The following is a 14,460-nucleotide window of genomic DNA, read 5'->3' as shown; positions in this document are numbered from 1 at the left end:
TTTTGTACAAGTCTTGAATCATTCCTAACAACCTATTGTGTTCTTTAAGAATTAAATTTAGAATCACAAAAAGAACTTAACATTATTGATTCCAAATTCAATTTATCTGTTCTTAGAGGTCCAGAGTTGGATCGCAAACGATGCTTAACATTATTGATCCAAATCCACCCATGTTACAAAATCAATTAAATATTAATTTCAGAGATCGGCTTCCAGGTTAAACATGGCGAGGCACTAGGCCTTCTTGGGTATGGGAGCATCCACCACTTCCTAGACAAAGTCTTTCAACGAAATTTAATATTTAATTTCCTTATAGTAACCCTAGGTTTAACCAAAAAGAACAATTAAATCACAAGTTCGAAAAACAAAAGAAACACAAAATCGAAAACATAAATTCGATTAGCCTCTTGTGTTTGGTATTTCAAGATCTAAATAAAAGGATGAACTAGTTATGATACAGAAACTAATAACTAGTTATACCTTTTATAGCTTATAGACCTCACGATCTTCTATCGTATTCCTCTTCTTATCTCGGACGTTGTGTGGGTGACGATCTATCGAGACGAGAATCCACCCAAGCCTCCTTCTTCTCCTTGCAAGTTTCGGCCACCAAGAATCTCCTAGAGATGAAGGTCTTCGGCCACCAACCAAGCTCCAAGGGATACAAAGAAACAAAGTCTCCTTTCTCTACTTTTTCTTTAAGCAAAATCTGGCCACCAATGGTCTCCTAGAGAGTTGATGCCGCCGGCCAAGGAAGAAGAAAATGTTGGATCGAGAAGCGCTAGAGGGGGGGGGGTGAATAGCGCTTGTGACTTTCACTCGTTTCAGATTCGTAAAAACAACGAGTGACGCATCGGGAATGAGAAACAAACACAAAAGACCCAAGTGGTTTTACTTGGTTTGGAGCCTTGGGCGACTCCTACTCCAAGGCCCATGCTCGTTGTCCATTATTTTGGGCAATCACTAAAATATCATGAATGAGTACAAGTAGGAATAAGTACAACTGAAATTTAAACAATACCGACAACAGAGTAATAGTAAATGAAGCTTCGGGTCGTCGGGGACTGCAACAACACTTTAGCATCGACTCTTGAGCAGCAGATTAGTGAGAGATAGATTCTGAATTGTTGAAAACAAGTGCTGCTCGAATCCCTCTTTTATATAGTGCTGGAGGCGCCTCCAAGCTTGTCCAAGGCGCCTCCAGGCCACCGAGTCGCACGGGTGGATCAACACAAGCCTGGTCGCACCTTATCTGCTTTAAGGCATCTTTAAGCCTCTTCAAGGCGCCTTCAAGCCTTGGTCCAAGGCGCCTCCAGCTTCATCCGAGGTGCCTCCAACTCCTTTGGACAGCTGGCTTCGACTTGCACCCGAGGTGCCTCCAAGCTCCATGGAGATGCCTTGGGCACTGTTCCTCCGAGGATATACTCTAGTTTTTGGCCCTGCAAAACATGTTAGTCTACAAACACATCCTGCAAAACCAAGTTAGCACAGGTATTAATCAATATAATATTCTGATAGTCTTCGGACTGTCCGGGTCTGACTTCGGATTTCCGACCGGAAGTCCTAGGTCGACCCCACGCCTACTGTTCCCTCTGCAGGGAACGCGTCCTCACCTACTCCACTTAGGAGATTTACCTATTGCCAGTACGATCCTCCAGATCAACTGGACTTTTGCTCAGTGCTCGATGCTTCCGGACTTTCTGCTGGACTCCCGCTTCCCGGCTCGTCCAATCTTCCACCTGGTTCGCAACACCAGGACTTTCCACCTAGGGTTACCACCCCCTAGGACTTTTGCTTGAAGCCCTCGACCCGCCAAGACTTTCCGCATAGGGTTACCGCCCCCTATGACCTAGGGTTACCACCCCCTAGGATTTTCCACCTGCCTAACCGCAGCTAGGACTTTTGCCTAAGTACCACTTAGGACTTTCCTGCAAGTTCCATGAACCTTGTTAAATAACAACATAACCTTAACTTTGAATTCCTTTGCCATTATCAAAACAACGGTTCGATCGTCGGATGCTTCCCGTACTAAAAATCTCCCCCTTTTGATTATGACAATTGAAATTCAAGGTTAAGTAAAATAGATGCATGAATATTTTTCAAAGTTTAAGCAAGTTAAGGAGTTTAAATGCAAGCATAGTTAAGCTTTAAACTTTGTAAGGCTCCCCCTTAATAAAGGCTCTCTTTATAAAGTTGATTTTTTCTACTTTGAATTTTCCTATTCTTCCCCTTTGTCATTTATCAAAAATAAGCAAGTTTGAATAATTCTAACTTTTTAAACTGATTTTACAGTTAGAAAAATAGAGAATTAAATAAACATTAGGCTTTAAAGAGGGATAATGATACTTTGATAACACTTAGCTTTTTGAAATTAATTGTAGAATTTTTAGCTAAGTGAAATAAGGGTCTAAAGAGATATATTTCTTCAACTGAGTTTAAAAAACTAATAATACATTGACTTAGCTAAATTTTGAAAATCTGTTAGAGGAAAAAAATACTTAGCTAAATTTTAAAAATCTGTTAGAGGAAAATACTTAGCTAAATTTTTAAAATAAATTCGAAAGGTTTTGTTTGGTAAATGTTTTCTTAATTTTGAAAAAGCTTTTTGAACAATAATTTAGAGAGAGAGAAAATATTTAACCGAATAAAGAGTTCCAAGATACTTAAAGGCAAAGGAGGATTAATAAGCTTTAAACCCTAATGTCCAAGCATGAGCTGAGTTATAGAGATTACAAATTAATTAATTTCTTTTATTAAGGTATCAGAGCCCTAATGTCTAAGCATAAAACAATTTAAACTCAAGCACTTAAGTTCTTGGCCACATGTCTAACCATCTAGCTACTAGCTGATTGCCTAGAGGACAACAACCTTCACTTGGTTAGTCAAGTTAAGTCAATAGATCTAGTTAGATTTGACTAGGACTGGATGATTTAACTTGATTAATGTAAAGTTAGTTTTTAACACCCAGACTCACTATGATGCACAGAAATAAGCATTCTGGAGTCCAGGCTGAACCCTATGCATCTCACATCGTTCTAAGGTTTGCAAACACAAACAAGTTATGCTTAGTGTGCTTGTGAGATGCTCTAGCTGAAACTAGGAGAACATGATTTCTAGGAGGAGGATCCTAGGCTAAGTCCAGATTTAAAAAACTAAGAAAACTGGGACTTTGAAAACATTATTTTTCCTAGTTTTTTTAAAATAATTTCTGAACGAAGCATTTTTTAGAATAGATGTAAGAAATTTGAAAGTAAAGATTTATTCTACCCAACACATTCCTATTTGGAAGAATTAAGCAAATAAAAATAGTAAGCAAAAATAGGTAGAGTAAATGAGTTCTACTAGTACAACCAGACTAGAAAATGGAAATGTCCGTGTAATATCCAAGGTACATGAAATGATAGTGTCAGAAAGCAGGATCATCAGTTAGGGGGTCATCAGCTGGAGGTGGTGCAAGGGGCTGCTCGGCTGCAGGCTATCCCTGGCGATGTATCTCACCCCGTAGATAAGCGAATCCTGTAGCTATCTCAGATCGTAGGGATCGGAGGAAGCAATGGCTATCTATAACAGCGCGTCACATCTGAATGGACTGAATCTCGAGCCAAGCGAGTCTGCCCTCGATGGAAGGTGGTACCGAAGTCGAAGGTCTGGCTGATGTGGAGGGCCCGCCAGAGGTGGAAGGTACTGGATCTACGAAAAACTCCTCGGATAAGAAATCGGGCCACTCCTCTCCCTCGCCCGGTGCATCCTCGGCCTCAGGAGCAATAGGAGCAGCGACTGGCTGTGGTCGGCCCTTCCAGGCTAGAATCCCCTCAGCGGTGCCCTCTATACTGGCTAATCGAAGACTACGTTGTCCTAACTCATCGTATAGTGTAAGGGGGATAAGTGTCCCTACGGTCGTGTCTATCCTAAGGGAGGAAAAGATCTCAGTCAAGATATGGCAGTAGGGCATGTGGACTACTCCTGATGTGACCGTACTAGATGTATGTATGATGTTGTGGAACATATACAGTGCAATATCTATATCTAGACGCTGACTCAAGGTGTATAGAAAGAATGAGTGAGAGGATTGCATCTTCGTGACGTCACGAGATGTGATCGGCAAAATGCATGCTGTCAGGACTCTGTACATAATGTAGTCCTGAACCCTCAGAAGAGTTGACCTGAACTCAGTCGGGCCAAATGGTCTCTCCTCCCCCAAAAAATGCATATAGATGGTGTCTAATGTGATATGGGAATAGGGATCACTGAATGGTAGATCCCTACCCAGGTAACATAGGAATGTACATGTGGACTCCCTAAGCTCTAAACTAGTATGAATCAAGGAGGGAGTAAACTGGAGGTATGTTCCACCAACTCTGGTGGAATATGTACTATCATCAACCTTCTCGAGATTGTGATAGAACTGTGCACACAAATCCTGGTTTACTGTATTGTTGTAGTAAACCAGTTTCTCTAACTGATAGTATTCTATCATCTGAACTGCGGGGTGACAGAACTAGGCAAAAGATGACCTACCTACGTACCTAGGTTTAATGTATTCAAATGTAAACCTAGCAAAGTCTATCCTATGCCGCTCAGAGGGGAATCCAGGATCTGTAGAAGGAGTCCTAGCCGGTTTAGGATCAGCATGTCGGCGTTTTCTGATTTATGCAACATATAACAAAAGAATGCATAAAAATAACATAGAAGGACAATAGGATGGTTGAAAATATACCTAGGAGGCATGGTAGGAGGATTTGATGGGTTGAAGGCGCCTTAGAGGAAAGAAATCGTCGGAGTTGTGAGAAAAACCGCGTGGAATATGTGCCGTGAATGAATAGAAAGTGTTCTGTTCGTTTCTGAAATTCGAGATTTAAGGCGCCTTAGACGATGCTTAAGGCGCCTTGAGTAGGCTGTTGGAGGCGCCTCGGAGAGCATTCGAGGCGCCTTTAGTTAAGGCAGCAGGAAATTTCCCGCCTCTGTTTAGGGCACCTCCCTTGAGTGGGAGGCGCCTCCGAGAGACGCCACGTGTATTTTTTTTTTTAATTTAATTTTGAAAAAGTTAAAAATCTTTAGATTAATTTAATTGAGAATAGGATTTTTTTTTTAAGTTAATTTTATTTTGTAAAAAATATTAACTTGATTTTATGCTTTTAAATTTTAATTTTGAAGAAATTATTTAAGTTAATTAACCTTTTGAAAAAGATTAATTAAATTTTGAAAAGTTATTAATTTTTGAAAAGTATTTAATTAAATTCAAAAAATATTTAAGTTAAAAAAAATGTTTAAGTTAATTAAATTTGGAAAATATTTAAGTTAATTAATTTTTGAAAGAATATTAAATTAATTAAATTTTGAAAAAGTATTAAGTTTAAATTAAAGTTTGAAAATATTAAATTAATTAAATTTCGAAAGTAATTAAGTTAATTAGATTTTGTTTAAGTGTTTAAGTTAATTAAATTTTGAAAAAGTATTAAATTAATTAAATTTTTTATTTTTATTTTAATTTAATTTTGATTTTGATTTAAATTTTGATTTTAATTTAATTTTAATTTTGATTTTAATTTAATTTTAATTTTAATTTAGTTTTAATTTTAATTTATAATTTAATTTTGATTTAATTATAATTTTATTTTATTTTAGTTTTAATTTTAATTTTGATTTATTCTTAGTCATCTCGCCCGATCTAAATTTTCAATCAGAGAATCCTATAATTTATTGTGAGATAAATTAGATTCAATTTTTGGGGTTTGGTTTAACTCTGTGTTAGATTCAGGTTTAGCTTTGGGTTCAACAAATAGGCATTTTAGGATAAACTTCTGGGCTATGGTGAGTCACTTGGACATCATTAAAGTAACCATGCCTTCGAGGTTTTCCAAATAGTCCTACCCATTGAACTTAGTACAAAATCTTGGTCTAACTGGTTAGGATCTATAAAGGGTAGCTTCGGTCAGTTCCACTTAGCCAAATGCACCAGGTCGAAGTCATATCTTCCTAGACATGCGATGACTAAGCTTCCCCAACATACTATCATCCAATACTTCACCAGTACCGTGAGTCAAGTTAAACCTAACCCTTTTTATTCTAACCTTAATTACCCTGCCGGGTAGTCTACTCTTGATTACCTTTGTTGGGTGGATTAAGTTTTGGATATGCCAACTATTCTGGAGCCTTCCCTTGGATTTTTAAGATTTTGTAAGAATTTAATTTATAAATTTGATTTAAATTTTGAATTAATCTAAATTTTTAATTTGAATTTGAATTTGAATTTTAAATTTAATTAAATTCTTTTTATTAATATAGTTTTTCTACTAGCTCCCCCTGGATCATAGCCTCGATATGGTCTATCGAGGTAATGTATTTGATCCTTGGGGATCCAATATTGATCAAGTTCAGCTAGATTGATCAGGTTGGACTTGGGTACCCATGTTTGGACTGATTTACTATTTGGCATATTTACTAAGGATAGATAAGATCTATATTTCCTTTTGGTTTTATATCCTAGCCCAGTTTTGTTAAACGACTCTTTGTGTCCCAAGAATTAGGTTAAGGTTCTTAGAGCCTAAAGAAAATCGTTCTAAAGTTTTCTCTAAATCCTTGACCTGAGTTTTCAGACTAGAATTTTCTTCCTCAAGTTTTTGGACTTGAGTCGAACTTCCAGTCTGAACTGGGTCAGGCAAGGTCTTGGAGTTAGTCACTTCTTTAAGGACTGCTACTTCCTTTAGAAGTAACTTGACCCTGATATTCAATTTTTCTAATTTACGTAATAAATAATTAACTAAATTATTTAGTCGAGGAATACTTACAGTGGGGTCTGACCCTTCGGAAACGGATACGGATCCGTCGCTTCTTTCTGATTCTGCTTCTGACTCGCTTTCACTCTCGGACACATCGATCTGGTCTTGAGCCATCAGTGCGAGGAGACTCGTCTGATCGAGTTCGTCGTCGGTATCTTCTGAGGACGATTCATCCCATATCACCTTGAGGGTCTTCTTCCTTCGCATCTTTGCGTCCTTCTGATTAGGGCAGTTGGCCTTGATATGCCCCTTCTGGTTGCACCTGTAGCAGATCACCTCGAACTTAGCTTTTGAATTGGGTTAAATCTCCTTGGATTGTACTGCCTTCTTTAGGTCTCTTTTGTTGAAGTCTTTCTTCTTCTTGTAGAGCTTCTTCACGAGGTTTATGAGCTCAGTTGTCAGTTCATCATCTTCATCGTCAGAGTCGAGTTCTTCTTCCAACTCGGGTTCAGTTCTTTGTCGTGATCTTGGTTCGCGAGTTCTGCTGGTACCTGCAAGCAAAGCTACACCTTTCTCGATTGGCTGTGCATTAGTTTGCTCGTGTAGTTCAAACTCAGAAAATAGTTCATCTAGTTTTATACAAGATAAATCTTTGGAGACTTTGTAGGCATCTACCATTGATGCCCACAATATACTCCTTGGAAAAGCATTAAGAGCATACCTGATGATATCCCTATTTTCGACTGTTTGCCCGATTCCGTGGAGGGAGTTGAGGATGTCTTGAATACGTGCATGGAGTGAACTCCCCGTTTCACCTTCCTGCAATTTTAGATTATATAGTTTATTAAACAATAAATCACGTTTACTTACTTTGGTGTCTGAGGTGCCCTCGTGCAGTCCTATCAGTTTATCCCACAGCTCCTTTGCGGTTGAAAACGGACCAACTCTGTTGAGCTCCTCTTTAGTCAGGCCACATTGGAGGGTGCAGGTCGCTTTGGCATCGACTTCCACCTTCTTGATTTGGGTGGGTTCCCAATTTTCGTAGGGTGTAGGCTTGCCGTCTTCATCGGTTGGTAGTTTTAATCTAGTATTGACGATCATCCATGTCTCGAATTGGATTTTGAGAAAAGTTTCCATTCATCCCTTCCAGTACCCGAAATATTCTCCGGTGAAGAGCGGGGGATGAACGGTGCTGAAACCCTCTTGTTGGGCTATTGATAGTATGCAAAAATAAAAAATAGAAGAAATGTCCCAAGACTAGGTCTTGGATTAGCAGTGCGGGAAATAAAGTTAAGATTATGAGCTCGAGTGGTGTTGCACCAACTTCGAGCAAAAAACCGATTCATAAAAAAAATTGGAATGTAGCTATTAAGCTAGATTCTAATTGACTCCGTAAAATCGAAAACACCACGAAAAAAATTGCGTGATTGGTGGTTGCACCAGATCAATGCGACCCCGCTCTGATACCAATTGTTGGATCGAGAAGCGCTAGAGGGGGGGGGGGGGGGAATAGCGCTCGCGGCTTTCACTCGTTTCGGATTCGTAAAAACAACGAGTAACGCAGCGGAAATGAGAAACAAACACAGAAGACCCAAGTAGTTTTACTTGGTTCGGAGCCTTAGGCGACTCCTACTCCAAGGCCCACGCTCGTTGAGCGTTTACTTTGGGCAATCACTAAAATATCGTGAATGAGTTGAAATAGGAATAAGTACAACTGAAATTTAAACAATACTGACAACAGAGTAATAGTAAATGAAGCTTCAGGTCGTCAAGGACTGCAACAACATTTTAGCGTCGACTCTTGAGCAGCAGATTAGTGAGAGATAGCTTCTAAATTGTTGAAAACAAATGCTGCTCGAATCCCTCTTTTATATAGTGCTGGAGGCGCCTCCAAGCTTGTCCAAGGCGCCTCCAGGCCGCCGAGTCACACGGGTGGATCAGCAGAAGCCTGGTCGCACCTTATCTGCTTTAAGGCACCTTTAAGCCTCTTCAAGGCGCCTTTAAGCCTTGGTCCAAGGCGCCTCCAGCTTCATCTGAGGTGCCTCCAGCTCCTCTGGACAGCTGGCTTCGGCTTGCACCCGAGGCGCCTCCAAGCTCCATGGAGGCGCCTCAGACACTGTTCCTCCGAGGCTAAACTCTAGTTTTTGGCCCTGCAAAACATGTTAGTCTACAAACACATCCTGCAAAACCAAGTTAGCACAGATATTAATCAATATAATATTCTGACAGTCTTCAGACTATCCAGGTTTGACTTCAGATTTTCTACCGGAAGTCCTAGGTCGACCCCACGCCTACTATTCCCTCTGCGGGGAACGCACCCTCACCTACTCCACTTAGGAGATTTACCTGTTGCCAGTACGATCCTCCAGATCGACTGAACTTTTGCTCAGTGCTTGGTGCTCGATGCTTCCGGACTTTCTGCTAGACTCCCGCTTCCCGACTCCAGTCTTCCACCTAGTTCGCGACACCAGGACTTTCCACCTAGGGTTATCACCCCCTAGGACTTTTGCTTGAAGCCCTCGACCCGCCAAGACTTTCCGCATAGGGTTACCGCCCCCTATGACCTAGGGTTACCACCCCCTAGGGTTTTCCACCTGCCTAACCGCAGCTAGAACTTTTTCCTAAGTACCACTTAGGACTTTCCTGCAAGCTCCATGAACCTTGTTAGATAACAATATAACCTTAACTTTGAATTCCTTTGTCATTATCAAAACAACGGTTCGATCGTCGGATGCTTCCCGCACCAACAGAAAAGGGGAAGAGAAAGAAGAGAGGGAGGGTCGGCCACCATAAGGAAGAGAAGAGTGGAATACTAGATGTATATCGTTATGAGTTGAGGCACCTCTACCCTCTCTTTTATATTCCTTGACCTTGGCAAATAAGGAAAGTTTTAATAAAAACTTCCTTATTTCCTTTGCCATAGAAAGGAAAATTTAATTGATTAAAAAAAATTTCCTTTTCTCTATCAATGTGGTCGGCCACCTCAATTCCTCCAAAAAAGGAAAGTTTTAAACACAAAATTAAAACTTTCTAATTTGTTTCCGGAAATTTTTAAAATAAAAATTTCTCTTTAAAAATTCCCTTCATGGTTGGTTATAAAAGAAAACTTTTATAAATTAAAATCTCTCTATTAAAACATGTGGATGATTTACAAAAAGGAAAGTTTTCTCAAAATTAAAATCTTTTTTTCAATCTACAAATAAGGAAAGATATCAAATCTTTTCTCTTAATCTTTTGTAAAAACTATAAAAGGATAGATTTAATTTTAAAACTCTCTTTTTAAAATCATGAGGATGGTTAAAAAAAGGAAAGTTTTATAAAAAATTAAAATCTTCCTTTTAACTGCAAATAAGGAAAGATATCAAACCTTTCTCTCAATCTTTTGTAGAAAACTATAAAAGGAAAGATTTAAATTTTAAACTCTCTTTTAAAATCATGGCTTCCACATAAGAAAAGATTTTTTTAAAAATAAAATCCTTTTATTTTAATGTGTCCGACCAATTAAGCTTGGATTCAAGCTAGGGCCGACCACCAACTCACCTTGGTTTGGCCGACCCTAGCTTGGGCTCCAAGCTAGGCTTGGCCGGCCACCTTAAGGTGGGTAAGAAGGTGGGTATGGGTGGATATAACATTTTATAAATAGGAGGCTACGACAGGGACCAAGAGGAAAAATTGGTTTTGGTCTCCCGATGAACTTGAGCTTCCCGTGTTCGCCCCGAACACCCAACTCGAGTTCATCAATAATATCTCATTCCACTAAAGAGTTATTATTGAACTACCGCACCAATCCCATATTACTATATGGGCTCCTTCTTATCATGAGTGTGTTAGTCTCCCTGTGTTTAAGATATAGAATGCTCACTAATTAAATGAGTTACTAACAACTCACTTAATTAATATCTAGCTCTAAGAGTAGTACCACTCAACTTCATTGTCATGTCGGACTAAGTCTACCTGCAGGGTTTACATGACAATCCTTATGAGTTCCTCTTAGGGACATCATCAACCTAGATTACTAGGACACAGTTTCATTCTATAATCAACAACACACCATATAAATAATATAATTTCCTAACTTATCGGGTCTATTGATTTATCAAACTAAATCACACCCTTTGATAAATTAAAGAAATGAATATTGAGTATATGTGCTTGTTATTATATCATGATTAAGAGCACACACTTCTATAATAACAAAAGTCTTATTCTTTTATGCAGTCAGTATAAAAAGAACTTACCTTAAACGGTCCTACTCAATACACTTAGAGTGTACTAGTGTAATTTTATAGTTAAGATAAACTAATATCAAATTACACTATGACTATTCCAATGGTTTGTTCCTTTCCATCTTAGTCGTGAGCTACTATTTATAATTTATAAGGAATTGATAACATGATCTTCTGTATGTGACACCACACATCATGTTATCTACAATATAAATTAATTGAACAACTACACTTAGCATATAAATATAGATATTTGACCAATATGATTCTTTATTTCAAAATAAATGTTTACAAAAAACTAGGCTTTTAGTATACACTCTAACATCAACTTCTACTAGCACATCCTCTATAATATCCATAGGATACCTGCAAGAGTGGTAAGCTAATTGTAGTGTCATGGTAGTAAGTTTAAAGTTTTTGAGACCTAATTTATTACAAATTGAATATGGAATGAGGCTAACACTTGCCCCCAAATCACAAAAAGGTTTTTCTATAAATTCAGCTCTCATATTGCAAGGAATATAAAAGCTCCCTGGATCTTTAAGCTTTGGAGAAGTGTTCTTTTCAAACAAAGCACTGCATTCCTCGGTTAGAGCAATGGTCTCAATGTCTCCTCTTCTTCTTTTATTTGACATGATGTCCTTCAGGAATTTGGCAAACTTTGACATTTGTAAAATTACATCAATTAAAGGAACTTCAACAAAAATCTCCTTAATTTTTTTTTCAAAAATATGCCAAACTCTTCATCTTTTTTTAACATAACTAATCTTTGAGGAAAAGGGACTACTTGATTTTGTGAGTTAAGTGGAAGAGTCTCTTCAACCTTATTGGTACTCTCCTCTTCATCCTGAATTTGAATAGGTTCAAGTGCTAGAGGAGAGAACTCTTCTTCAGTTTTCATCCCTTTTGGAGTAGTCACTTGAGGACCCCCCAAAGTCCGCTCGCTCCTAAGTTCAATTCAATTGCAATGCTCCATTGGATTAACATCAGGTTTTCCAGGAAATTGTCCTGGTGCTATTGAAGATGATAAAGCTAACTAGGCAATTTGGCTATCTAAAATCTTTTGATGCTTGTCAGAATTATCCATTCTCTGAGTTAACTTCAAGATATCTTGCTTCATTTCATTTTGACTGGAAATAATTTCCTCAAGTATTTTCTCAAATTTAGAAGATTGATAGCCTTAAGAAGGTAGTTGTTGTTGGAAATTTTATTGCACTGGTTGGAAACTTAGCCTTGCCCCCATAGATGGTCCTTATTCTTGATTGTTTCTATAGGAAAAATTAGGATGATTCTTCCATCCAGGATTGTATGTGTTTGAATATGGATTGTTCTGTCTCCAATTATAGCTCATGATAACATCACATTGTTCTATTTGATTGATTTGTGTTAAGATAGCTCCTAGAGGACATGAGTCTTGAGCATGATCAGAACTCCCACATGTTTCACAACAACATACAATGGCATTGACTGTACTAGTACTTGTTCCCATATTTTCTAGCTTCTTTGTAAGAGCATCTAGTTTTGCAGATATCATAGTGATTACATCTACATTAAATTTCCTTGATGCCTTTGTTGGTTTTGAATAAGAATAGCCTCCACTTCTTTCAGTTGCCCATTGATGATGATGTTGTGCTACAGTTTCAATGATATCTTCGGCTTCATCTAGACTCTTATTCATAAGTGCCCCTCCAGCAGCTAAATCTAGAGACACCTTAGTATGGTAGTTGATGCCATTATAAAATGTGTGCAACACTAACCACTTCTTTAATTCGTGATGTGGGTATTGCCTGAGCATATTATTGTATATATCTCATGCTTCAAATAAGGATTCTGAATCTGACTATCTGAAACTTGCAATAAGATTTCTCATATGAGCTGTCTTGCTTGGAGGATAAACTTGTCTAAGAATTGATGCTCACATTGCTCCCAAGTGGTAATGCTATTTGGAGATAAAGAATTTCACCATTGTTTAACTCTATCTCGTAAAGAAAACCCAAATAATAATAGTCTCACTGCTTCTGAAAGTACACCATTCATTTTCATGGTAACGCAGGTTTCATAGAAAACTTCCAAGTATTGATTATGATCTTCATACGGTCCTCCACCAAATTGATTTTGTTGCACCATAGTGATTATTGCAGGCTTTATCTCAAAATTATTGGCTTCAATAGATGGTCTAATAATACTTGAACGAAACCCTCTAGTATATGGTGTTGCATAATCTTTAAGTGGTTTGTTTGTCATATTTAAGTGTTCTTGTTCTTCTTGTTGTCTTTGCGAGGTTTTTCTTCTATGAAAGGTTCTATCAATTTTAGGATCAAGAGGAAATAAATCTCCTGCAAAGTTAGATCTTCGTATATACAAGAACAAGATTGCAAAATTTGATTTACAAAGAAAAGAATAAAGAACCAAAGAATTTGATTTACAAACAAAAAGAATGAAAGAATGCAATAAAAGAATGCAAAGAAAATTTAAAGAACAGAATTAGAAACTAGTTATAAGTTAGATGTAAGAAAAAATAAAGAAAGGTTTAGTCTAACTCAAATGATAATCTCTAATGTTATAGACGCAGTCCCCGGCAATGGCGCCAAAAACTTGTTACGTCTCCACAAGTGTACGGATACGTCGTCAGTAATATAAAAAGATATCGTATCCACAGGGACTGGTTATAATCACTAAAGATGTATCAAAATGAATTAGCTAAACAACCAAACAAGAATTACATGAACTAAAACAAAACTAGAAAATAGAAATAGAAAGGTAATGCAGGAAACTAGGTCTTATGGAAGTTCTAGGAGATTTGGTTTCTTTGTGATACTTATCAATGTAAAATGGTCTACCAACCCTATCCTCAATTGCCATTCATTTGCAAGAAGTTGTCAGTTATCTTCTACAGAAAACACCGGCTAGGGACATTAATCTACACCTTAAGAAACTAAATAGAAACGATCCCTATGAAGTTCGTTAACGAGGCAGCCCTGTCATGACGCCCCTCGACCATACAATATAGAAACTCATCACTCATCAATTCACATCAAGATATAGGGTAAAGCGCATTCATCATTTTTGAATCATTTTTTCTGAATCATTTTTTTCCTCCAAGCAGAACAATCTACATGAGGAGTTGCATCATAAATTTTGCTCAGGCACATGGAGAATCAATATTTGAAGCATGAGACAGATTCAAGAGTCTACAAAGACAATGCCCTCATCATGGTTTAGAGGAATGGCTGATTCTACATATACCTACCGATCATACTAAATCTTGGGCGTATTAGCCAAAGCTAACTCAAGGGTTAGTATGATGTGGATCGTGTCCCACATGAATTATAGAATTCAGTGGGAGCATCATTTAGTTAAAGGCCTAATTAAATGATTTAAAAGAATATGATATTTATTTTCTACATTTTTCTGTTGTAGATAACCATGACGTCGAATATGAACACCTTCTCTCTGCGTTCTGTCCTTGAGAAGGACAAGCTCAACGGAGCAAATTTCCTAGACTGGTACAGGAA

At 37.9% G+C, this 14,460-nt stretch overlaps 2 non-coding genes across 2 annotated transcripts; one reads left to right on the top strand and one right to left on the bottom strand.

Moving 5' to 3' along the window:
- The first annotated feature begins 12,711 nt into the window (after positions 1-12,711).
- Positions 12,712-12,817, top strand: LOC122035584. Its single transcript, XR_006127122.1, has one exon. It is a non-coding gene; the product is annotated as a small nucleolar RNA R71 (small nucleolar RNA).
- A 1,242-nt stretch (positions 12,818-14,059) lies between these two features.
- On the bottom strand, positions 14,060-14,165 carry LOC122035547. The gene has a single exon (XR_006127093.1). It is a non-coding gene; the product is annotated as a small nucleolar RNA R71 (small nucleolar RNA).
- Between the last annotated feature and the right edge of the window lie 295 nt (positions 14,166-14,460).

This window comes from Zingiber officinale, chromosome 11B (assembly GCF_018446385.1).
Source record: "Zingiber officinale cultivar Zhangliang chromosome 11B, Zo_v1.1, whole genome shotgun sequence".
Taxonomy (NCBI): domain Eukaryota; kingdom Viridiplantae; phylum Streptophyta; class Magnoliopsida; order Zingiberales; family Zingiberaceae; genus Zingiber; species Zingiber officinale.
Note: the sequence above shows the minus strand (reverse complement) of the source record. Positions and strands in the feature narration are given on the sequence as shown.